This window comes from Sabethes cyaneus, chromosome 2, assembly GCF_943734655.1.
Source record: "Sabethes cyaneus chromosome 2, idSabCyanKW18_F2, whole genome shotgun sequence".
NCBI lineage: Eukaryota > Metazoa > Arthropoda > Insecta > Diptera > Culicidae > Sabethes > Sabethes cyaneus.
The window spans coordinates 48,019,101-48,039,579 of record NC_071354.1 but is presented as its reverse complement, the minus strand read 5'-3'; positions in this window follow the sequence as shown (position 1 = coordinate 48,039,579).

Sequence of the window (20,479 nt, the reverse complement as noted above, 5' to 3'; positions counted from 1 at the left end):
TAGCAAAAAAGAAATGCAGTGCAGGTCATACAGCAAACACCCGGGCGATATCACAATAGATCAACTACACTGGTCGCAGTGATGAGTCCACACATGGAAAAAAAAGGACCCCTCCTCACTTTAGGAGCGGGGGCTCATATACAAATGAAATACAAATTTCCTCATAACTCGAGAACTAATTAATCAAATGGAACCAAATTTGGCATGTGGGTGTTTTTGGAGGCATGATTTTTTTCTATGATGAATTAGGACCCCTTACCTTTTTAGTAGGGGGGACTCCGATACAAATAAAATACAAATTTCTGCATAACTCGAGAACAATAATCAAGCAAATGGAACAAAATTTTACATGTGGGTATTTTTGGAGACAAGAATTTTTTCAATGGTCCTTATTCACCATAGAAAAAATTCTTGTCTCCAAAAATACCCACATGTAAAATTTTGTTCCATTTGCTTGATTAGTTCTCGAGTTATGCAGAAATTTGTGTTTCAATTGTATGGGAGCCCTCCCCTCCTAGTTGGGGGAGGGGTCTCTAACCATCATAAGCACCTTCCCTGGCTCCAAAAACCCCCATATGCAAATTTTCACGCCGATCGGTTCAGTAGTTTTCGATTCCATAATGAACATACGGACGGACAGACAGAAATCCATTTTTATAGGTATAGATTAGTCAGAAATAATGTCACAAATTAACAAATTTGTATGATTTAAGGATACCAATGCAAGTTGTGGTGTTAACGTATGCATTACAAAAATAAACAAAATTCGGACGGCGATGAAAAGAACTACAAAAGGTTTCCTTAAATGCAACTTCTATTAAACCTTCTACAACAGTGGGGTCAGTCCCGGTGTAGTGGTTCAAATCCCAACCCCGCAGAAGTCACGAATGACCCAAGCTGCTAAAGTGACTATAATCTAACAAAAAAAATGCTTTGACGCCCTGCCAGTCGGCCTTACGGCAGTTAGCCGGAACCTTAGTCATGGCCGATGAAACGATGAAAATGTTTTATTGTTTGCAGCTGGGGGCCCCTGGAAGGGGCGAAGATATTCAGTACAATGATTATCTTTAGCCGGTACAGCTCCTTTATTGATCTTTTGGTATATTGGGCCGAGGCCAGGGCGGCCAAAAGACCGCGTCTTCCAGGGGGTAACTTCCAGCAAGCACTTCATACTGCATATTTCCCCGTTTACCACCAGCCCCAAAGGAAAGAACAGCAGCTTGGACATTCGCTTCTCGTTGAGCATCAGTTACAGAGGGACCTTCTTTGGGAACTTTGTGTGGGAGATATATGAAGCCATCGCTTACCTTCTTGGCAGACTTGTGAAAGCACGCACCGCTCCGGTAACCGTGTTAAAACATTCCCTTCCGTTCATAGGTCACACGCTCCCGGTTACGGTGTATTTCGCCTGCTTTCGTTCGAACTAATGTGATACCGCACCTCAGTGTCGATTTTTTCTGCTCGGTACAGTATTATGCGTGTTCGGTGCCGTCCGGGCTGCTCCAGGCCAAAAAGTTGATAATTTTTACTGAGCAGCAGCAGCTGATATGGCACACGGCATTGTGGAAGGCACCCGCTACCGTTCTTAAGTTTTTACCGTATCGCACCAAGCAGTTATATAGGTTCTTCAGGTTTGCGAGTGAAACCGTGCCAGCTTACACCAGCCGGCACCTTCTAGAGTACGGCTAGAGCACGGAGCCCGAACGTCCTGACAACTCAGTCACGTACACCAAATATGAATGAATAAACAAGAAAGCAAAGAACGAAATCATGCAAGCCGTCGTTGATACGGTGCTCACCGGTGCTTAGCCGAAGACAAAGCACTTCGATCGGGTTTTGCCGTTTTCGGGCTCAATCCCCCCTGGAACCACCTTATCGGTATTACTTCAGGGAGGGGCTATTGTGCTTAACGCACACACTTAGATAACTACTGGAATATGGTAGTTAGGCTGTTTATTCGCCGTTGATCGGCTTTCCAGCGGTTTTGTAGCTCAAGTACTATCTGGGTAGCAGCCGCATTGACCGCACCCCAGACGTCCGAGCTAGAACACATCCTTTGGACTAAGTTATCCGGAGTAGTGTCCTGTCCGCTAACTGCCATCATGTTGCTTCTCACGCCCGCGAAACGAGGGCATATGAAGAAATCATGTTCTGCAGTTTCCTCAACGTCCGCGCATTCGGGACACTCGGGGGACTCCGCATGCGCAAACTTGTGCAGATACTGTCTAAAACAACCATGCCCTGACAGAATCTGTGTCAGGTGGAAGTTGACTTCGCCATGGCGCCTGTTGACCCATCCGGATAGTTCCGGGATAAGTCTATGTGTCCACCGGCCTTTTGTGGAATCAGACCATGCCCGCTGCCATGTGATCATCGAGGCCGATCTTGTGGTACTCCGTTTGCCTCCAGTTCCACGTTAGATGAAGCACTCTACGTCCTTGCTGATGATGATGCCATTAGGCATCAAGGCTAGACTAAAACGCAGATTGCGTCATGTGAAACTGTGCGATATGCACTCGCCACTCTCAAGCACATGAGACGATAGGTACTTTCAAGCTTACCTAGGTAGCTTTTGGTTCCTAACGCCTATGACCACGCTGGTCCGCAATACCTACGTATGGACTGGACCACGTTGGCTAATAGCCTTCGCTTGCTGCCATATACCGCAGAGCTATTAGACATCATACAAGACAATGCCGAGATAGCTGTGGAAGTCTTCTTGCAGGCATAGTCGACGTGGCTCCCGAACTTGAGCTTTTCGTCGACCATGGCTCCCAGCAGTTTTGAGGACCGCGTTGACGAAATAGTGCAGTCCCCGACGCTGATATTTGCTTGCTGCACCAACTTGCGGTTGTTCACCACGATAACCTCCGTTTTATGAAGCGCTAGGTCCAGTTTCCTGGAGCGCATTCAATCTTCAACAATGCCTTTAGAGTGGGCAGCCGTCAACTCGACCTCTCTGATAGATTCACCGTAGAATTCCAAGGTGAGGTCATCCGCAAAGCTGACAAACACAACCCCTCCGGGAACTTTGGCTTCAACACCTCGTCATACATGACGTTCCACAACACCGGACCCCGTATGGAACCTTGCGGAACCCCTGCGGTGATTGGAACGCATTTCTGATCGTTCTCCTTCGTGTTGTAGCATAGCACACGATTCTGGAAATAATTTTCCAGAATCCTGTACAGCGACACCGGCACTTGGACGTTCCGAAGCGAATTAGCTATGGAGTCCCAGCTAGCGCTATTAAACGCATTTGTCACGTCGAGCGTGACAACTGCGCAATAGCGAATACCTATCCTCTTGCGCTGGATTGCCACCTCGGCTGTCTTAGTGACCGACAAGATGGCATCCACCGTAGATTTGTCACCTTGCACCTAGCATCTTGCCGGCAGTATCGAGCAGACAGATCGGCCTATATGACGAGGGGACACCCGGGGTTTTCCCGGCTTCGGCAATAGGACCAGGTTCCGTCGCTTCCATCTATCCGGGAAGTGGCCATCTTCCAGACATGTACTCATTACTGCTCCCAATAATTTGGGAGTCTCCAAAATAGCCGCTTTAATGGTCAAATTCAGGATTCCGTTTGGTCCCGGTACCTTACTCACCTTTAGGGATTTAGCGATCTCAATAAGTTCCTCGTTTGTAACCGTCGCTTCCTCCCCAACCTCTAAGTTGCTGTCGCCCACGTTACTTTGGATGTTCGGCATGATGTCTTCCATCCACGGGTGGTTGGAGTGTCGGCTCTACTCGCCGCCCGCCGCCTCGTTATCTGACCGACCCCATAGCCGACGTTGGCCAGATCTACGTTGAGCTTTGCCAGAGCATCAAGCAGAATCCGACCCCTATGGTTCGTGCGACGACTTCCCCACTCTACCGCCCAAGCGTTAAAGTCGCCCGCCATAACCACCGCCCTTAGACCAGTCAGTACAACTGATACTCGGTCTACCATCCGCGTAAACTGCTCGATAGACCAACTCGACGGAGCATAACAGCTGCAGTAGAACACTCCATGCACTTTGTCAACCGCAAATCCCTCGTCTGTGGTTGACACAACCTCTTGAACCGGGAACCTGCTTGTCGTCCATATAGCCGCCGTCCCGGACCTATCCGAGACCCAGTTACCGTTTCCGACAGGGACACTACACAACTTCTTAAATCATCAAAACTATTTATCACAAAGTGTCATGCCAAAGTTTTCATGCCAAAGCTTGAAGTTTTGTTCAAGCGCTGTGTTTCCTTTAGACCGTGTTTAATTTTGGGCAAATTTCCAAATAAACCAATTTGGATGATTAATATTATGCTTGGATTTTTTTGGCAGTAGAGTAAAATTGAGATAGGTCTTCTACGGGAACAATTCAGTTTGTGAGGTATGACTATAGCGAGTTACTTGCCTATTGGAAGGTGAAATTCGAAAAATTTTATTATACTTTTCTATACGAAACTGACTAACATTAATGGTAGTCAAATTCAAGCTATAGACTTACCAGCAGCTGTTAAGATGATGTAATATCTGAAGTTTATAGAGCACTTTCTAGAGAATGAATTGAAACACAAATTTTGGCAGAGAAGTAGTACAACCTCACGAATCGACTGGTGGAGTGCTCTTTCATTAGGCATTTTTTTTATATTACGGTCTGGGGGAGCATAATGTTTTTGCTTTTGTTTTCATCCGCATTTCGACATTTTATAATTGGATTCCGGGAATCCATTTTCACTCCCGTGAGGGAGCGAGGGGTAATTTCAACGTATACGAGGAATAATTTCGGAATGGCCGCTACAAAAATTTATACAGGTTGTGCTTGGGTGTCTGTTATCTGTGGGAAGAACGTTGAAAATAATTCTCATAAACCTTTGCACGGTGCCTAACCTCAACTCTGGTTCGACGTTTTTGTGTGTTTTGTTTTGATTCCGTTTGTAGCCTAATTTTATTGCTAGTGGGTTTATTACTTGTAATTCGTACCACTTGTTTGCGGAAACCGGAAATACCCCACTTTTCCGAACCAGAAAAATGATTTAAGTTCTGCACAACAATATATTTTTGTCATTTTTGCAGTTTTTTGCTTATGGGTCTTGCGAATAAGTAATCAAAACAAACCCCACAACACTGTCAAACCTGGGTCGCAAAAAAACGCACTGACATCTACGTGCAATGCTTTATTATCAGATTGGACCTTTTGAAAAATTACGCGAAAATTAATAAATTAATGTGTTCCTTTCATTGGATTGGCAACACTTGCGCGGGCTACGACATGAGCGCATGAATGAATGAATGTGCGAATGAATGAAATAGAAATAGAATCGGATGAATAAAAGCGTTTGCTTTCGCATTCACATATATGTACTAGCACAGTCTGTATCTCGAATGATGTTCATGTATTTGAGTTTTGTGTGGAATGTATGCAAGCTACGGAAACAACCGTGCGAGTGATAGGAGGGGAAAGCACGAAAGATAGCAACAGTCGATGGTCGCTGTATACAACAAATTCGATGATACCAAGGTTGCGAATGTGTTGAATGATATTCAGTCAAAGCTGCCAGACTACCTGTTTATCTTTGTTGAAGAAAATATTTTGAAACATGTAGGGTAACCAACCTATTTTGGACCCCATCAGCAGCTGTACATAATTTGGACACTTGCATTTGATTTTGCTGTAAGTGTCCAAATTATGTACTGCTGCTGAGGGGGTCCAAAATACGTTGGTTACCCTAAGGGGGCATAGTGCCTTTTACACCATATTTTTTGCCTTATTTCAAAAATTTATTTCTCGATAATGCGAAAAGCCAATCGAATCAGGTTTTTTGCATTCAAAACATTGCATTTTATACTAATATTTACAATTTGTTTTCATATGGGAACCTCTTCCCCTTTCCCCTACCCCTACGGCTCCACTGTGGTCGAAAAAGCAAAAATTCCAGACAAAATCCAATATCTCGAAAACCATTGGCTCTACATATTTCATGTATTCAGAAGATTTTGTTTAGAAAAAAAGACCTATCTTTTGGTATAATTAGTTATTAGGGTGCTTCACTTTTACTCGTTATAAATTTTTTTAACTTTTTTGTTTTACGATATAGAGCAATACTTTCTAATACAAAGTTGTAAATAATTTATTTTTCAGAAACTTTGCTGAAGAAATCAAATTTGTATCTCATCTGTGTATGGCTATACAATGAATTTTCTAGATTAGGTCAGGGTGGATCTTGAAAAAGCTGTTTTTTGCTCTAACTTTTTTATTTGAAACCCAATTTGAAAACTATATTCGGATGAGTTTTAGAGCGTAAAATAATGCATTTTTTAAAACTTCTAGATAGTTGCTATCTATTATCTGAAAGGAGATATAGAAGTTTTCGATTCAAAATATTATAGTTTTTCACGGCGTCTCACACTTCCGTTGGCACATATTTTCGAAAACGGAATGAATGGTCTAAAAGTACGTACCTGGATCTACAAAATTCATGTAATGACATTTTCCACACTTCTCTTGTTCTGAGAAAAACGCATTTGAAAAGTGAGTATTTTTCCATATTCAGCCCGCTGTGGTCCAACGGTTCACCAATATCTACGATCCGCAGGGCCTGGGGAAAAGTTGGGTTCGAATTCTGTTATAATTGACTCCCATTATAGCTCGTTTTGTTCCATGGGCCCGTAAGCGCTGCTTCAAGGGCCATCCCTTACCTGTTTTTTCGTTCTGGAGACACTATAAAGACGTTTGTTTCATTACTTTCTTCTACCGTCCCCTCCATCTATTGTAAAAAAAAACTACCGTTATAAATATCGCAGGTAAGTTAGAAAATGAAGATAGTCATTCAAAAAAAAACATGAATTGCGGTATCATGGATTGGCGCTGGGGGGCTTATCCGAATTCAAAAAATCCAAAACGACACGAAAGTACATTAAATTATCTCGCGTTTGACCCATGCTTTTTTTAAAATTCGAACGCAAAACAAAATGGCGGACATGCAAACATAAAAGTAAGGTTTTTAGTCGAAAAAAGTGACTTTAAACATTTCTAAAAAATACCAAAATTGCAATATCGAAAAAAGGATGGGCCAAACACGAGATTGGCTTTTATTGGATTTTATTGGCTTTCAAACAAAAAAAAAATCATGAGAATTGCTTGAGCCGTTCTTGAGATATTTTTGGTACCGACTTTGAAAACCTGGTTTCGAGGCATGTGCGGTACAAATAGCTGTAGCTTTGTCAATTTTTGGAATTCATCCAAACGACTTCAAACACATATGGTTAAAATGTTTATCTTTCAAAATAATCAATAAAAAAAATTTCGGTTTTTACAAATTGAAAAAGTACTATGCCCCCTTAAAAATTTTTAGTTAACGAGACTTAGGCACAATATGGTAAACTACGGTTAATTGACTCAAAGTTTAAGTAGAAATGAGTCGACATTGGATGAGAGACTTTGGACTTTTCAAAAAGTGCGATTTCAAAAGCGGTTTTGTTTGAAACAAAAATTCTGTTCGTGAAAATGTAGGGTATTGCCGTTATCGTCGGGCCACTGTTATGGTCGGACCATCACGATTTTACAGTTTTAGTAACTCATTATATCTATGATACAACCATTGTAAAACATCTTACTGTGATAGCTAACTTTTCACAATATTGTGAGTTTCAATCGTGTATTCAAAACATCCGTACTGAATTCAGTGACTACCCAAGTAATCAGTAAGCACTAAACACTAGTCCTTTGACAACATTATATAAGCATACAGAACTACGATTAAAAGCTTATTTTTCTTTATATACTTCTATAGAACTCACATAATGCTAAAAAGGCGAAATAGCGGTTTATTAAAATGCTACGCCACAAGCATTAAATAAACATTATTAGTGTTTGTTTGGGGCTTAATCGACACGTCATTTTGTCTACATTATCGACGTATCGAAAAAGTATCGACGGCATATCGTTTGCTTGCTTGGAAAATAAAAATAGATTCGGTCGGGATTTAAAAAACTAAAAAAGCAAGCGATTTTTTTTTTGTTGCATCACAAGGGGAGCAGGATAAACAGAACCATTTTTTGAAATGCTGAATAATGTTACCACCTAGACAGGATTCGAACCGGGAGTTAGTCATGCAACGTCATTCGTTTCCTTGCAACTTTGCTATCTAAACCATAGCGGACGTGATTGAGTGAGTTGAAATTAGTCGTATTTACATCTTGGTGATATTCCCTCTCATATCATAGATACTTGTCCTGCATTACCAATAGGGTAGAAAAAGACGGCATCCGTTAGATGGAAGAGGACACAAATAGTGGTCATAGAATAGCAAAATAAGAAGTCAAGTACAAGCCGTTTATCAACGCTTACGGCTCGTTTTAATGCAATTGACTAAATTCATTATATTGTTACGTTATATGCGCATATATTGCCGTCTTTAATGTTGATTTACGTTAATGTTTCTATGCATCAACAATGTTAATATACGTTTTATAAGCATTAAGATGGCTAATATACAAAAGTTTGGCATTGGAGATGCAGAATTATTTCCAATATACGGTTTTGGATTAATGCTTATGGTTACTTGGGTAAATCTTACAAAAAAAGTTTTCCAGGCGCAATGAACTTTTCTTCAAGAAATGGCTCATGAAATGCAATTATCGAGATAAATTTTGAAAATGTTTGAAGTGTGTTGTGCTGCACACGAGGACTATAGAAAAATCCCCTCCAGTAAGGTGTTTGGGAAGGCTAAGATGAAATACTAGAAAGGTGCTATTTGTAAAAGTCGGGCCACTTGAATAGTCATGGTTGGGCCACCATAATTTTAAGCGCAGAAGCGCAATAATCGCTAGCGAATGTAAAGGCCCAGACACAATGCATACGGATTTTACTACGTTACTACATTTTCCATGGGTTTTCTGTCAAATATCCGCAACGTAGTAAAATCTGTATGCATTGCGTTTGGGCCTTAAGTCACGCAAAATGTGATGAAATAAAGCAAAATTAATACGATAAAAACCTAGATTTTTGCTGTTTTTTTTTCATTGTAGTTGTACACTTTGGAAAAGGCGATTGTAGCAATATTGATTTTACAAGATCGCCAAAATTTCGCAAAAATGCAATTAAAAATAGGGTATTTTTACCTATATGAACCGTTGTCCACGGAATTCATTCTTTCCATGTCTCTATATAGAATTTCAATACGTATACTACGATTTTCTGCGGTGGCCCAACCTGTACAACATGGCCCGACTATGAGAAAAAAATTTGTCTTCACGTAAATACCTATAACTTTTTTATTTTTCAAGCAATCAGTTCGAAAGTTTCGATAGCTATACCTTATTCTTAGACCTTTGCAACGATGTATTTAGATTTCCAAAAATCCTTTTGAAACAAAGTTATGGGCGAATTGCAAAACGTAGTCCAACCACGATGACACTCCCCTATTCTCTGTGTTCAGATTGGCAAGAAGAATGCAGTGAATACATTTCTAAAAACAGAACTCCTGTCTTGGGCCCAAAAACTGCTTTTGAAATTGGGCTTTCGGTCGAAAAGTTAATAACTGTTTATTTCCCCATAATGAATTAAGCACTTCTGATGAACGAAATTTATAACTTGCATAATTATTCACAGTTCAGTCATTTGGCAACCTTGCTAGCAAACACGGACTAAAGTTTAGGTCGACCCTATTTTTATGAGTAGGTACATTCTGTGCTGTATACAGCGGTGTCGCTGGGTTCGATAGTTCTTCGCAACATTGCTTACTACGCGTACGCGAGAGTTTCGATGTCCGGTGAATTTAGAGAAGCGTTCGTTTTGAGTGGGTTGATTACGAAAGTGAGGACAAGTTTAGTGGTTTGTTAAGTGCCAAAGTAACTTTTGCTGGAAAGTTTACGTTTCTAAGAATTAAACTGTTCGTTCACTTGAGAACGGTACAGAAACAGGAGAGTTGTTTAGGTTTGAAAACAGTCAGGATGGCGTTAATTGACAGTTCCGCTTTGTGTTCGACGGTCGCGTAAAGGAAGAAACAAAATTGTAAGCAAACAGGCGTAACACCGATGGGTTAGTTAGAGCGGGACAGTACGATATTTTGTTTGTGTTGCAGAAGTGACCTATTCACCCTACTACAGTACAGGACTGATTTGTAAGGAAGTGCATTTGGAAGTGTGCGTGAATCGGTGTGAATGCGTCGGCAATAGTCTTAATGATAAAGCGAGATACCACATAAACGAAGAGTCAGACTATATACTGACTACGAGTGTTGGCAGTGCTGAAAGCTGACATATCTGTACCATCTCTACGACGGAGGTATTAGAACATTTTTTGACGATTTTTTTGTACAAAAATGTGGCTGTTGATTACAGTTTCATAAATATTTTAAGAATGTATGTTTGATATATAGTCGGAAAAGATTTTGAAATAAAGTTGAGCATCGCTGTTCGTTAGCCAGTTGAATGTGAACATGAAATGCATTGGGTATGACCTGCATTGCAATAGTGCACATTATATGCAATAGTGTCCAAAACTATCTGGTTGCATTAGAATGTCATAAATTAGGTCGAGAAACATAAATCATTTGCATTCTACATTAGTTCATACTATTAAAGTTGAACTAATATGGTTTAACCCTTTCATGACTATGTCAACAGTTCCATGCTTTTAGAGATTGCGCGAGGCAAAATTTGTTGCCGTTTTCACGTCTCAGAATACGACCGGCGTTTTACTCTTTGACGAAGGACCACGTCTTACGGCGGGGTTTATTCCCAAAACTAGAATTTGGTTTGTTGTAACTCGAGAAAACAATTTCAATTTTTTCTGGTAATGATTCGCACATAAAAGGGTCAATGTAAATTCCTTGCTGCATGATTTGCTTCATTGTTCAGTATAATAATTATTCTCATTGTTCTCAATTGGTTTGAATTATTTTGACAAGTGGAAATAGAAAACCAATAATTCCAAAATAATTCCTATAGGACCATCCTCGTACTTACAGGCAGCACTGTAACGTAGGATCTTCATACACATTTTTCCCATTTTTCATTCAACATTACTGATGTTACTACTGTCCAAAGAGTTCCAACACATGCAAAGAACCTAGCAAAAGTTTTCATTCCATGTCTAACATTCACCTGCATATTGTCATGGTATTAGTGCAAGTGCACTGTTTGGCTCAGCCAGCAAAAACAAGACTATTTTCCGAAACTTTTTGGCCACACTTCTCAGAAAGGGGATGCATTAATTTCATTGTAAAGCTAAGACTAGATGTCAATTAGAATTTACTACAAAACCAAATTTCTCAAATGCTACTAGCACCCGTAAAAAAACAATTATAGCACAAAAATATGTTTTAAAAATATGGGGTTTACTTGAAGAAAATCCACCGATTTGGCAGGCCTGCTTTGGCCTTAGTCTGCGGCACGCGTACACTGTTGCCGGTATTGGTATATTGTGTCTAATGCGAATGCGAGCGATTGGCTGCTTGTGTGTGCGCTAGCAACTGTTCAACACAGATCACCGGTTTTTGGCCATCCATTCGGCGGCGGTTTCCATCCAACAATAATCGGTCCTTCGTCATAAGTGTTCACGTTCAGCGGCCAGCAGTTCAGGCAACGCAAATCCGCACTACTCGTCCGTCGACGTCGAGAAAGGCAGTGGCGAAAGGTGAATGCAAAGGCCAACTTGAAGAAGCGTCTTCGGTTCTGTTTGTGTTTGTTGACGGTTTCTGGGGTTTGCATTATTATTCGCCTAACAGGCCTATTTACCTTATATTTCTAGCAGAAAGAACAGTGATGGATAATGAGATTCAGCGTAGGATGCTTCGAATGCTGATAACTGATTCGAGTGAGAAAAGAATTCAAGTGACAAATTGATATTTTAGCAAAAATGTAATCGTTTTAATTCGTAAGTGTCAAATTGTGCCAAGAAGAATACATCAGAGTGTTCCGAATACCGTGTTGACGGCGAAGACGAAGTGCGCGACGATCAGCGATAATAATCGACAAAATAGAGTGCTATACAGCGGCGGCTAAAAGGTTCGCAACCGTAGTGAAGTGACAGTGTGTAAAGTGGAACAGAGCAGGCTATGTATTTGTTTTGATTTTTACCAACAATCAACTCTAGCGGTTTGTTGCTGTATCAGCAGTTGTACAACTGCGAACGCAGATAGCAAGCAAACGCGAGAATGAATTTTAACGTGTTGTACTAATAAAATGGTAAGTTTTGCGATTATTCGTTCTGGAAGCGTGCGACCATTTAAAACAAACTTACTGCTGGTAACAATACCGGTTAATTACGATGTTTCATTTTGTTAGACGTACAGTTCGGACTCGATTATCCGGGAATTCAAATAACCGGAGACTCGATTATCCGGGGGCAAGTTTTTGAATAATTTATTTTAAACCAAATGTAGTTTTCACGCTAGATAATGATTCTGGCTTGACAATAATCGATTCATCGCCTTTTAGTTACAACATCTTTTTCTTGCGGAATTTTTTCAGCGAAAATAAAATCTTGCAGATGACTCATAATTCATCATCACCAAAATCATCATCACCATTATTATCATAATCAAATTGTATATCCAACAAAATTATCATCATCGTCAAGTTTATCATCATCATCTTTATCAACAAAATCATCATCATCATCAAAATCATTATCGTTAGAATCAAAATCATCATCATCACTATCAATATCAGTGAAAGAAATCGTAAGAAAGGATTTTTTTTTACTTTAGGGAGGTTAATCAATAATGAAAACATTTATGATAACCAAAAGTCCAAAAGCAAGACCTAACTACAAAAATTTTATTTTTTGCAAACAAATGATTCGACAATGTTCAGTCAACCATAGCAACCAAGTCGTCCGAGCCAAACAAATTCATCGAATTCGAAAAGGCCACAGCAAGTTTACAAAAGGACATCGCTTTTCTGAAGAGATATCTAGGTTATGTACCTTACCCCAGTTAGTCATAGAATAAAAACCAGCAAATCAACCCCTTTATACATTATTAAACGCATCAAGTCGCAGTGGATGAAGAAGAGCATTAAGACCTTTCTTCAGGAAATTTAACATTAAAACCTTGGAATGCTATCCGCCTCCATAAGAAACTGGCGCAAGAATATCCCCACAGCTTCCCACTGTTCTAATCTAATCTAATCTAATCTCACACTAACGCAGCCAATTCTTGAAGGCATCCTGGAAAATGACGATTACTTGAATCAATCATTTTTCTTGTCAACGGCCAGGCCAACTACGCAGCATGTACCGCAGAGAGAATTCCAAGGAATCAAGTGGAACCAGAAAAAATATCTAATTCCATTGAACTCCTTGAAATCAAGGGGAAGGAAGAAAGCGTGGACCTCCCGTACCAAACGCTTCCCGTATACATAGATAATGATTTATTTACAATCGTTGGGAGTATCTTTGCTAATAAAGGTTAAGTGATACTCCGGACCCTCAGGGATGAACTAATGGTATTTAGACCAGAAGCCAGGCTGCAATTGGCCAAGGATATAGCGCCTTATTTCGCTCTCTGAAAATAGATTAGTTTGCCAAAAATGTTAGTTTAAATCATATAATACTTGAAAATAAAGTCGTGTAGTTTAATGGTTGCCTAAAACTACATTTGTAAGATTAGGAACTGAAAACCGCACGACCCCGCACCTCCTAGCTTGGCTACTCAATTATACAAATTGAAGTATTTCCAGGTATGGCCACGTGGAGGCGCTAGGTAGGGGCTTGGGATGGCTAGAGCTATGTTGGGCGCTTCTTCCTAGTTGCCTTCCCCATTTCATACCCTGTCCCCACAGCTTCCCACTGTTCGTAACAAAAGTACTAATCGCGGCGAAATGTGAATCCGAGAGGAAGAGGAAGATAGGTGAGAGAAAATTACAATAACTACTCCAACGCAACAACACCTACTAGACAACTTTGTAGTCAAGAGGTCATCACAACAATTCACCGACGAACAGATCAACACACTAAACATGGGACTAAACTACGCAGTAACAACGACACCAAACATCGAGAACACTATCATCGACATGGAAACAGCAGTTAGTATCTGTGATCTTCAAGCCTCACAAATAAACCACGCCAGAACAATAGTCGCCGAGGTCATCAAGGAGAATCATCAACAAAAGAAGAGGAACCCTGAAGTCCGCATCGTCAAGGAACTGGAAGAAAAACCAGTATACTACGTTACGTAAAGGCAGACAAAGGAAACAAGATGGTTATAATGGACAAAGAGGACTACGATAACCAGATACAAGATAAAATAAACAACGGCCCATATAGACAGCAAAGAGTCGACCCACTACCCGAAATAGTTCAAAGAGTTAATCGTACAATCAAAGAATGCCAACCAGCGCTAGGAGATTGTATCGGAAAACTACGGACATCAAACCCTACATTACCTAGAATTAAAGGACAACTCAAAATACACAAACGGAAGGAACGGAAATGCGGGAACTAATCACGGCAAACGGATCACCCACGGAAAAGATTGACAAGTGGTTGGTAATCGATTTCCAAAGAATGCCAATAAAATTCCCGAGCCGTTCTGTCAGCAGCACAAGAGAATTCGTCGAGTACCGAAAAACATCGGGAGAACTAGCAGAAGACGACATAATGGTCTCCTTTCGATGTTACGGCCTTATTCCCAAGCGTCCCCGTGAGAGAATCGATAAGCCTCTTGGAAGACTGGCTATTGAAACAACATGAGGACAACGCATGGAGAATAAAGGTGGGAGGCTCTTTAAAGCTGACACGTTTGTGTATGGAGGAGAACTACTTCACATTCAGAAACAACTATTACAAACAATTGAAAGGTGCACCGATGGGCAATCCATTATCACCGTTCCTGTGTAAGCTGTTCGTGACTAACATTGAAAGTAAGCTGGAATTAAACCAGGTACGTCCAAAAAGGTGGTGGTGATACGTCGAGGATGTTTTCAGCATAATCAAAAAGGGAGAACTGGATACTGGAAACCATTCTAGCAGTCATGAATGGCACACACAGGAAAATACAATTCACATATGAAATAGAAATGGACGGAAAACTTCCTTTCTTGGATATCGTAATCAGACAAATTGAAAGCACAGAAATTGAAATTACCGTTAAGTGATCTAGGGAAACAAAAAGAATTGCCACAATTTGGAAACTGCAGAACTGAACGTATACAAAGGACAATCCAGAACATTATTACCAAGAAAAGAAGAGAAGCATACAAAAAAATCAGAGGGGTTGTGCACAAGACATGACCGCATAGGTGACGTAGGACAACGTAAGTCTCTTTGTAGCGATAGTAGGATGTATCCATGTATATAATAATACGATTCTTCATGTATACAAGCTACATCCGTAACGGTCATCAAAGTAGAAACATTGTATACATTCAATCCTCAACCGATTTTTGAGTTATATCCATGAATTGATTGAATCTATTTTATTACAACGAAACCAAGTTAGTAACTAAACCAAACAGTAAATAAATTTGTATGATATGTTTCTACGTTGAATAGTGCTTTTCCTTTGGTAATCGGTAGACGGTACGCGCGAGTTTTCAAAAAGTTGAAAATTTTGCGCAACTTTTCTGCGGCTTACAAAAGGACACGGATGAACATGAACAAATGTTTCGTTCTTAAAAGAACGGGTTTTCAACCGGGTGCTGGAAATTTAAGCCTTCTTTTCCGTCTTCTTGGGCAGCAACAAAACAGTTTGAATGTTCGAAAAGACACTTCTCATAGCAGCGGTGACACGGGACAGCAATTTGTTCAACTCTTCGTTGTTGCGGATGGCCAGCTGCAAGTGACGATAATTCTGATCGTTTCGTTGTCGTGAGCAGCATATGTCCTCCCAATTCCAGAACTCCTGTTGCCAGATATTCCATCACTGCAGCGATCATTGAGTGCTCTAGCTCCAACACCTCGCTTGGTGAATTTGCATGTCTTCGTTGCCTTATCCGTGGGAAGCAGCAACAGCTGAAGCTCAACAATTTTCGATCGGATTCTATAGGGCGTAAATTAAATACAATCATAAGGAAGCTTAACCCATAGTTTATATCGTATATATTTCTGTCATCCGTGCTAGGGAAGCACTAACGAGGGAAGGCAAAAATATGAAAATAATTCAAATTTTCAAAATCAATTCAAAAACAATTTTTCAAATTCAATTTCAAAAACAAAATCAATAGTTTTCTACATTTTCAATATTTTCAATCGATTTCCTGATCAATTGGTGTAAATATCTTGGAAATCTATTGAAAATTGACTGAATTATAAGCCGAAGCGTGAAAACGCGTTTCTACTTTGATGACGTCATTTCCAACAACCAATCACGAAGCGAGAATTCTGGTAAAACATAGGTTCATTATTTTCAATTTTTCAATAGTTCTACATCAAGAATCCACACTTTTCTTTATTTGGGTCAATTCTTAGAAGATTTTCATATCGATTGGTGTAAGAATATTGAAAATCGATTGGAAAACCGCTGAGCTATTAGCGCTCAAAACCTTTCATTTTTCGTGACGCTCGCATTTTTCGATTTTTTGGAATGACACCCTATCTCAAAACTTGCCGTAAGACGCAGTCCTACGTCAAAAATCACTCACAACACTAACACCAATAACACAAGAACTTAAGAGAGTGGCAGTAGAATATGATGAAAATATTACGCCCTCTCCGTAAAAAAATGAGGAAATTTGGAATTGACCTAGTCTACACCATCCAAAACAACCAGTTCAAAAATAAGTTGGGATCAACTAAATACCTGATTGAAGAACACAGAAAACCCGGGATTTATAAAATCAGTTGCCCACATTGCGAAAAGGTTTACATCGGTCAGACTAGAAGGAATCTGGAAACTCGTACTAAAGAACACTTGGCAGAGGTAACAAAAGCATCAAGGGATGCCGAGAAGGGTCTAACACACCATTTTAGATCAAAAGTAGCTGAGCATATCTTCAACGACAACCAGCCGCTGACCATTGACAACGCAAAAGTAGTAAACAACTGCTCCGCGTGGAAGATGGATGTAACGGAAAGTTTAGAGCTTCACAAGAGGTGCTCCTCCACTTTACTAAACAAAGACCCTGGAAACGGTTACACCTGGTTTTTTAAATATGTGCCAAAACACAGACATACAGGAACACACACAGACGAAACGACTTTTGGTTAAAAAACTTCGCTCTCTCTCCTTTTTCGGATCCCGGTTTCACATTATTCGCATAATCCTACTAGGCTTTTCCAGGTTTTCCTTAATTTAATTAATTTTTTAGATTTCAGACGCTTGCAATAGAATTAGTTCACCAATAGAATTTAGTTTACAATAGTATTAGTTTGACTGAAGTTTTTGGAGCGTTTTAGTAGAATACGAAACCTGGAAATTAAATAAAAAGAAAACCTTATCCAATTAAATTCTACTATATTATTCTTGACAGATACGTATTTCGCCTACGATTAGCAGGCTTCCTCAGTGTCTGTTTTCGAAATTGAAGTTGAAAGTCAAGAATAAAATATACATAGTAGAATTTAATTGGATAAGTTTTCATTTTATTTAATTTCCAGGTTTCGTATATTCTACTAAGACGCTCCAAAAACTTCAGTCGACAATGTTTGCCTGTCCCAAAAGGAACGTTAACGATCCCCCAACTTTGAGCGATTTTGTCATCATACTGTTGTAATATACATATTTAAAAATGATGTCTTGTAAGGAAAAGGTGATGAAAGTGTTCTAAATGTTGTTTCTTGTCGTATCGTGTTAGGTGATGTAATACTTTGAGTCAGTGGCGACTCGTTCGCATGTTCAACCTGTTCATAGAACAGGTAAAAATATTTTCGTCGCTCGTTCATGATTTCGCTTGCACAGACAAATTTTATTTAGGTAGGGTTATTAACCGTGGTTCGGACTATGCAAAAACTGATCCTGGTTCGGCCTATCAGCTTTATCATCGATAATTCTCGGGTAATTTTTCAAATAGACCTATGGGACAATGAGAGATTCTCTTCGCGTCTCCTCTCTTCCGCTTTTTACGGCTACATAAATGTATAGAAAAGAAAATTTTCAAAACAATTAGCTAACTAGTGACTCCGGAAACCGATTTATGCAAAGCTGATGTGTTAAAATGCGTTAGTATCACCGTAAACAGCGGAAGAGAGAAGGCACGAAGAGAATCTCTCATTGTCACATAGGTCTATTTGAAAAATTACCCAAGAAAAATTGTTTCTTGTATTATCGTGTTAGGTGATGTAATACTTCGTGTCAGTGGCGACTCGTATTCAACCTGTTTATATGACAGGTAGAAACATTCAGCCGAATAAAAATATTTTTCCGTCACTCGTTCATGGTTTCGCTTGCACCGACGCGCACGCAATGCGAATTTTATTGAAACAGTACAGGTACTTTCTGATTAGAATGCTCGTTATTCTAGGTCCAGGGATTTCACTGAAGACTAAAAAACTTACTGCTACATATTCCCATGGTCTACGTTTCGATTCCTTTTTCCTTGTAGCTACGAAGTTGATGAGTAAAGCGTTTAACATGACGAGCACATTAGTTGAGCGATCTCATTGAACAAGCACATATTGTTGCTGGTGTTAATTCAGTATCAACAAAGGAGACAACAAGAGAAAGTTGAAACAACTTCTATTCGATATGAAATGTCCCGATATAGGTGCCATATCTGTATGCATCATTTCATCATTGTGCTAGACGGATTTACTTGTTTGTAAGGTAAACCGTCGTATTTCGTAGTTATTTAAATAATGTTTCGAATATGTTTGTCGCAAAATAGGCAACGGGCGCTCCATCTGCTTTATTGCACTAGTTAATTGCGTGCACCTCCCAATTGGCTTCGAGGTACGATGTTGGTCTAACAGGCCCGTCGTTGCATGTTCAAATCTAGGCTGGGCGGTGCTGCTAGATAAGATTGATTAGTGACATTGCACTGGCCCCGTAATTGCCCTGTATTCTATTAATCGCTTGTGAAGTCTGTCGATAAAGAAGGGTTAAGCTTAAAAGACATTTACCCAAGACTATGTTTTAAATTTTCGGACTCGGCAAAAAAATTGTGTAATAACAAATTTAATTTTTTGCACTAGAATTTCGCTCAGAATGTAGCAAACATTCTGTGGGTATGCTACATTTTTAGAAAATTGAGGAGAAGATGTGTGATTTGACCCGTGCCTGGGATTTGGGATTGTTGTGGGGGGTTCTGATTTAGTTTCTCATAGTCGAAGAGAAGTTGCAAGGTACCAGGATACCCTGTGCAGTAAATGGCTCCCTGTGGTCCAAGTGAGACGGTAGGAAAGTTTACTGAGGCATAACGCTGATCAACGCCAACTGTAAGTTGCTCTCCCCGATTTTGTCTATCTCTATCATCTATCTCCAATAGCATGGCAATATGGCGTATGGCAATATTAGGCAGGTTTTATCCTTGCTACTACTACAATCTCGGGATCTCATGGATTTCAGGGCAGCATAACAGTCGAGTGTGAACAGCTACATATGGCAGATAATGTACGAGAATGGTTTTCCGAACAAGATACCTTGGAGTGTTTCGGGGTCACTTTCGGGTTCCACCGAATCGCACAGACGGTTGCGATCGCTACTGAAGGTGTGGTCCGGAGAGCAGGTATCGAAACGAGGAACGATCTTCAGCAAAAGTAATCAATTCCTAGCCTTCGCAGACCTAGCCTTGGGACGGCGGGGTGTCCAACAGTTATGCAACTCTAAATGCCTCTAAAGTTGGCGACATGCACATCAAAACATGTCTGGGAATGTATTCAGTTACTCCAACGCTCTCCATGGAAGATCTATGCATTTATGCTGGCCTTATCACAGGATATTATCCGAGCCAGCTCACGGGAAACATTCAAGATAATATATTTCGTTTCTGTGGCATAGTAAAATAAGATTCGCAACACTTGTTTCATGCTAATGTCCGGCAATTTTTAATAAATGACAAAAGACTATCGTTATAAAAAAAATAAATTTCTAGCTTCAGGAAACCAGCACAAGGAAACCGATTCTTGGAAAATACTCCTCAAACCCGGCCGTAAACGCACTGTGAGGATACCGGAAGCCATCCAACGAGTAAGACAGCGAATTCGACGGAAACCAGATCAGTCTGGACGTACGATGGCCAAGGAGCTGGGAATTTTGTAGTTAACCATGAAGAATATGTTGACGATTGTACTGAAAAGCGGAAGGTTGCGAGAGTCGAAAGAGCTCCGCAGCTGCTCAAGCGGCACGGTGATTGTGAAATTCGATTTTTAGACGACAAAATGTTCTTGCTACAGGATCACCACTACCAACAAAATGATCGAAATTATATATGCAGTACATCTTTCTGATAACCCTCGGAACAAACTGATTGTTCAATGGTTCAAAAATGTTTCCAGAGTGATAGTATGGGGTGGTTCTCCAAAAATTTGAAACTTTCATTGCTGTACATTGAACATGGTGTTAAAATCAACACAAAATGTTTGTTTCAACACGGAAAAGTCAGCGAATT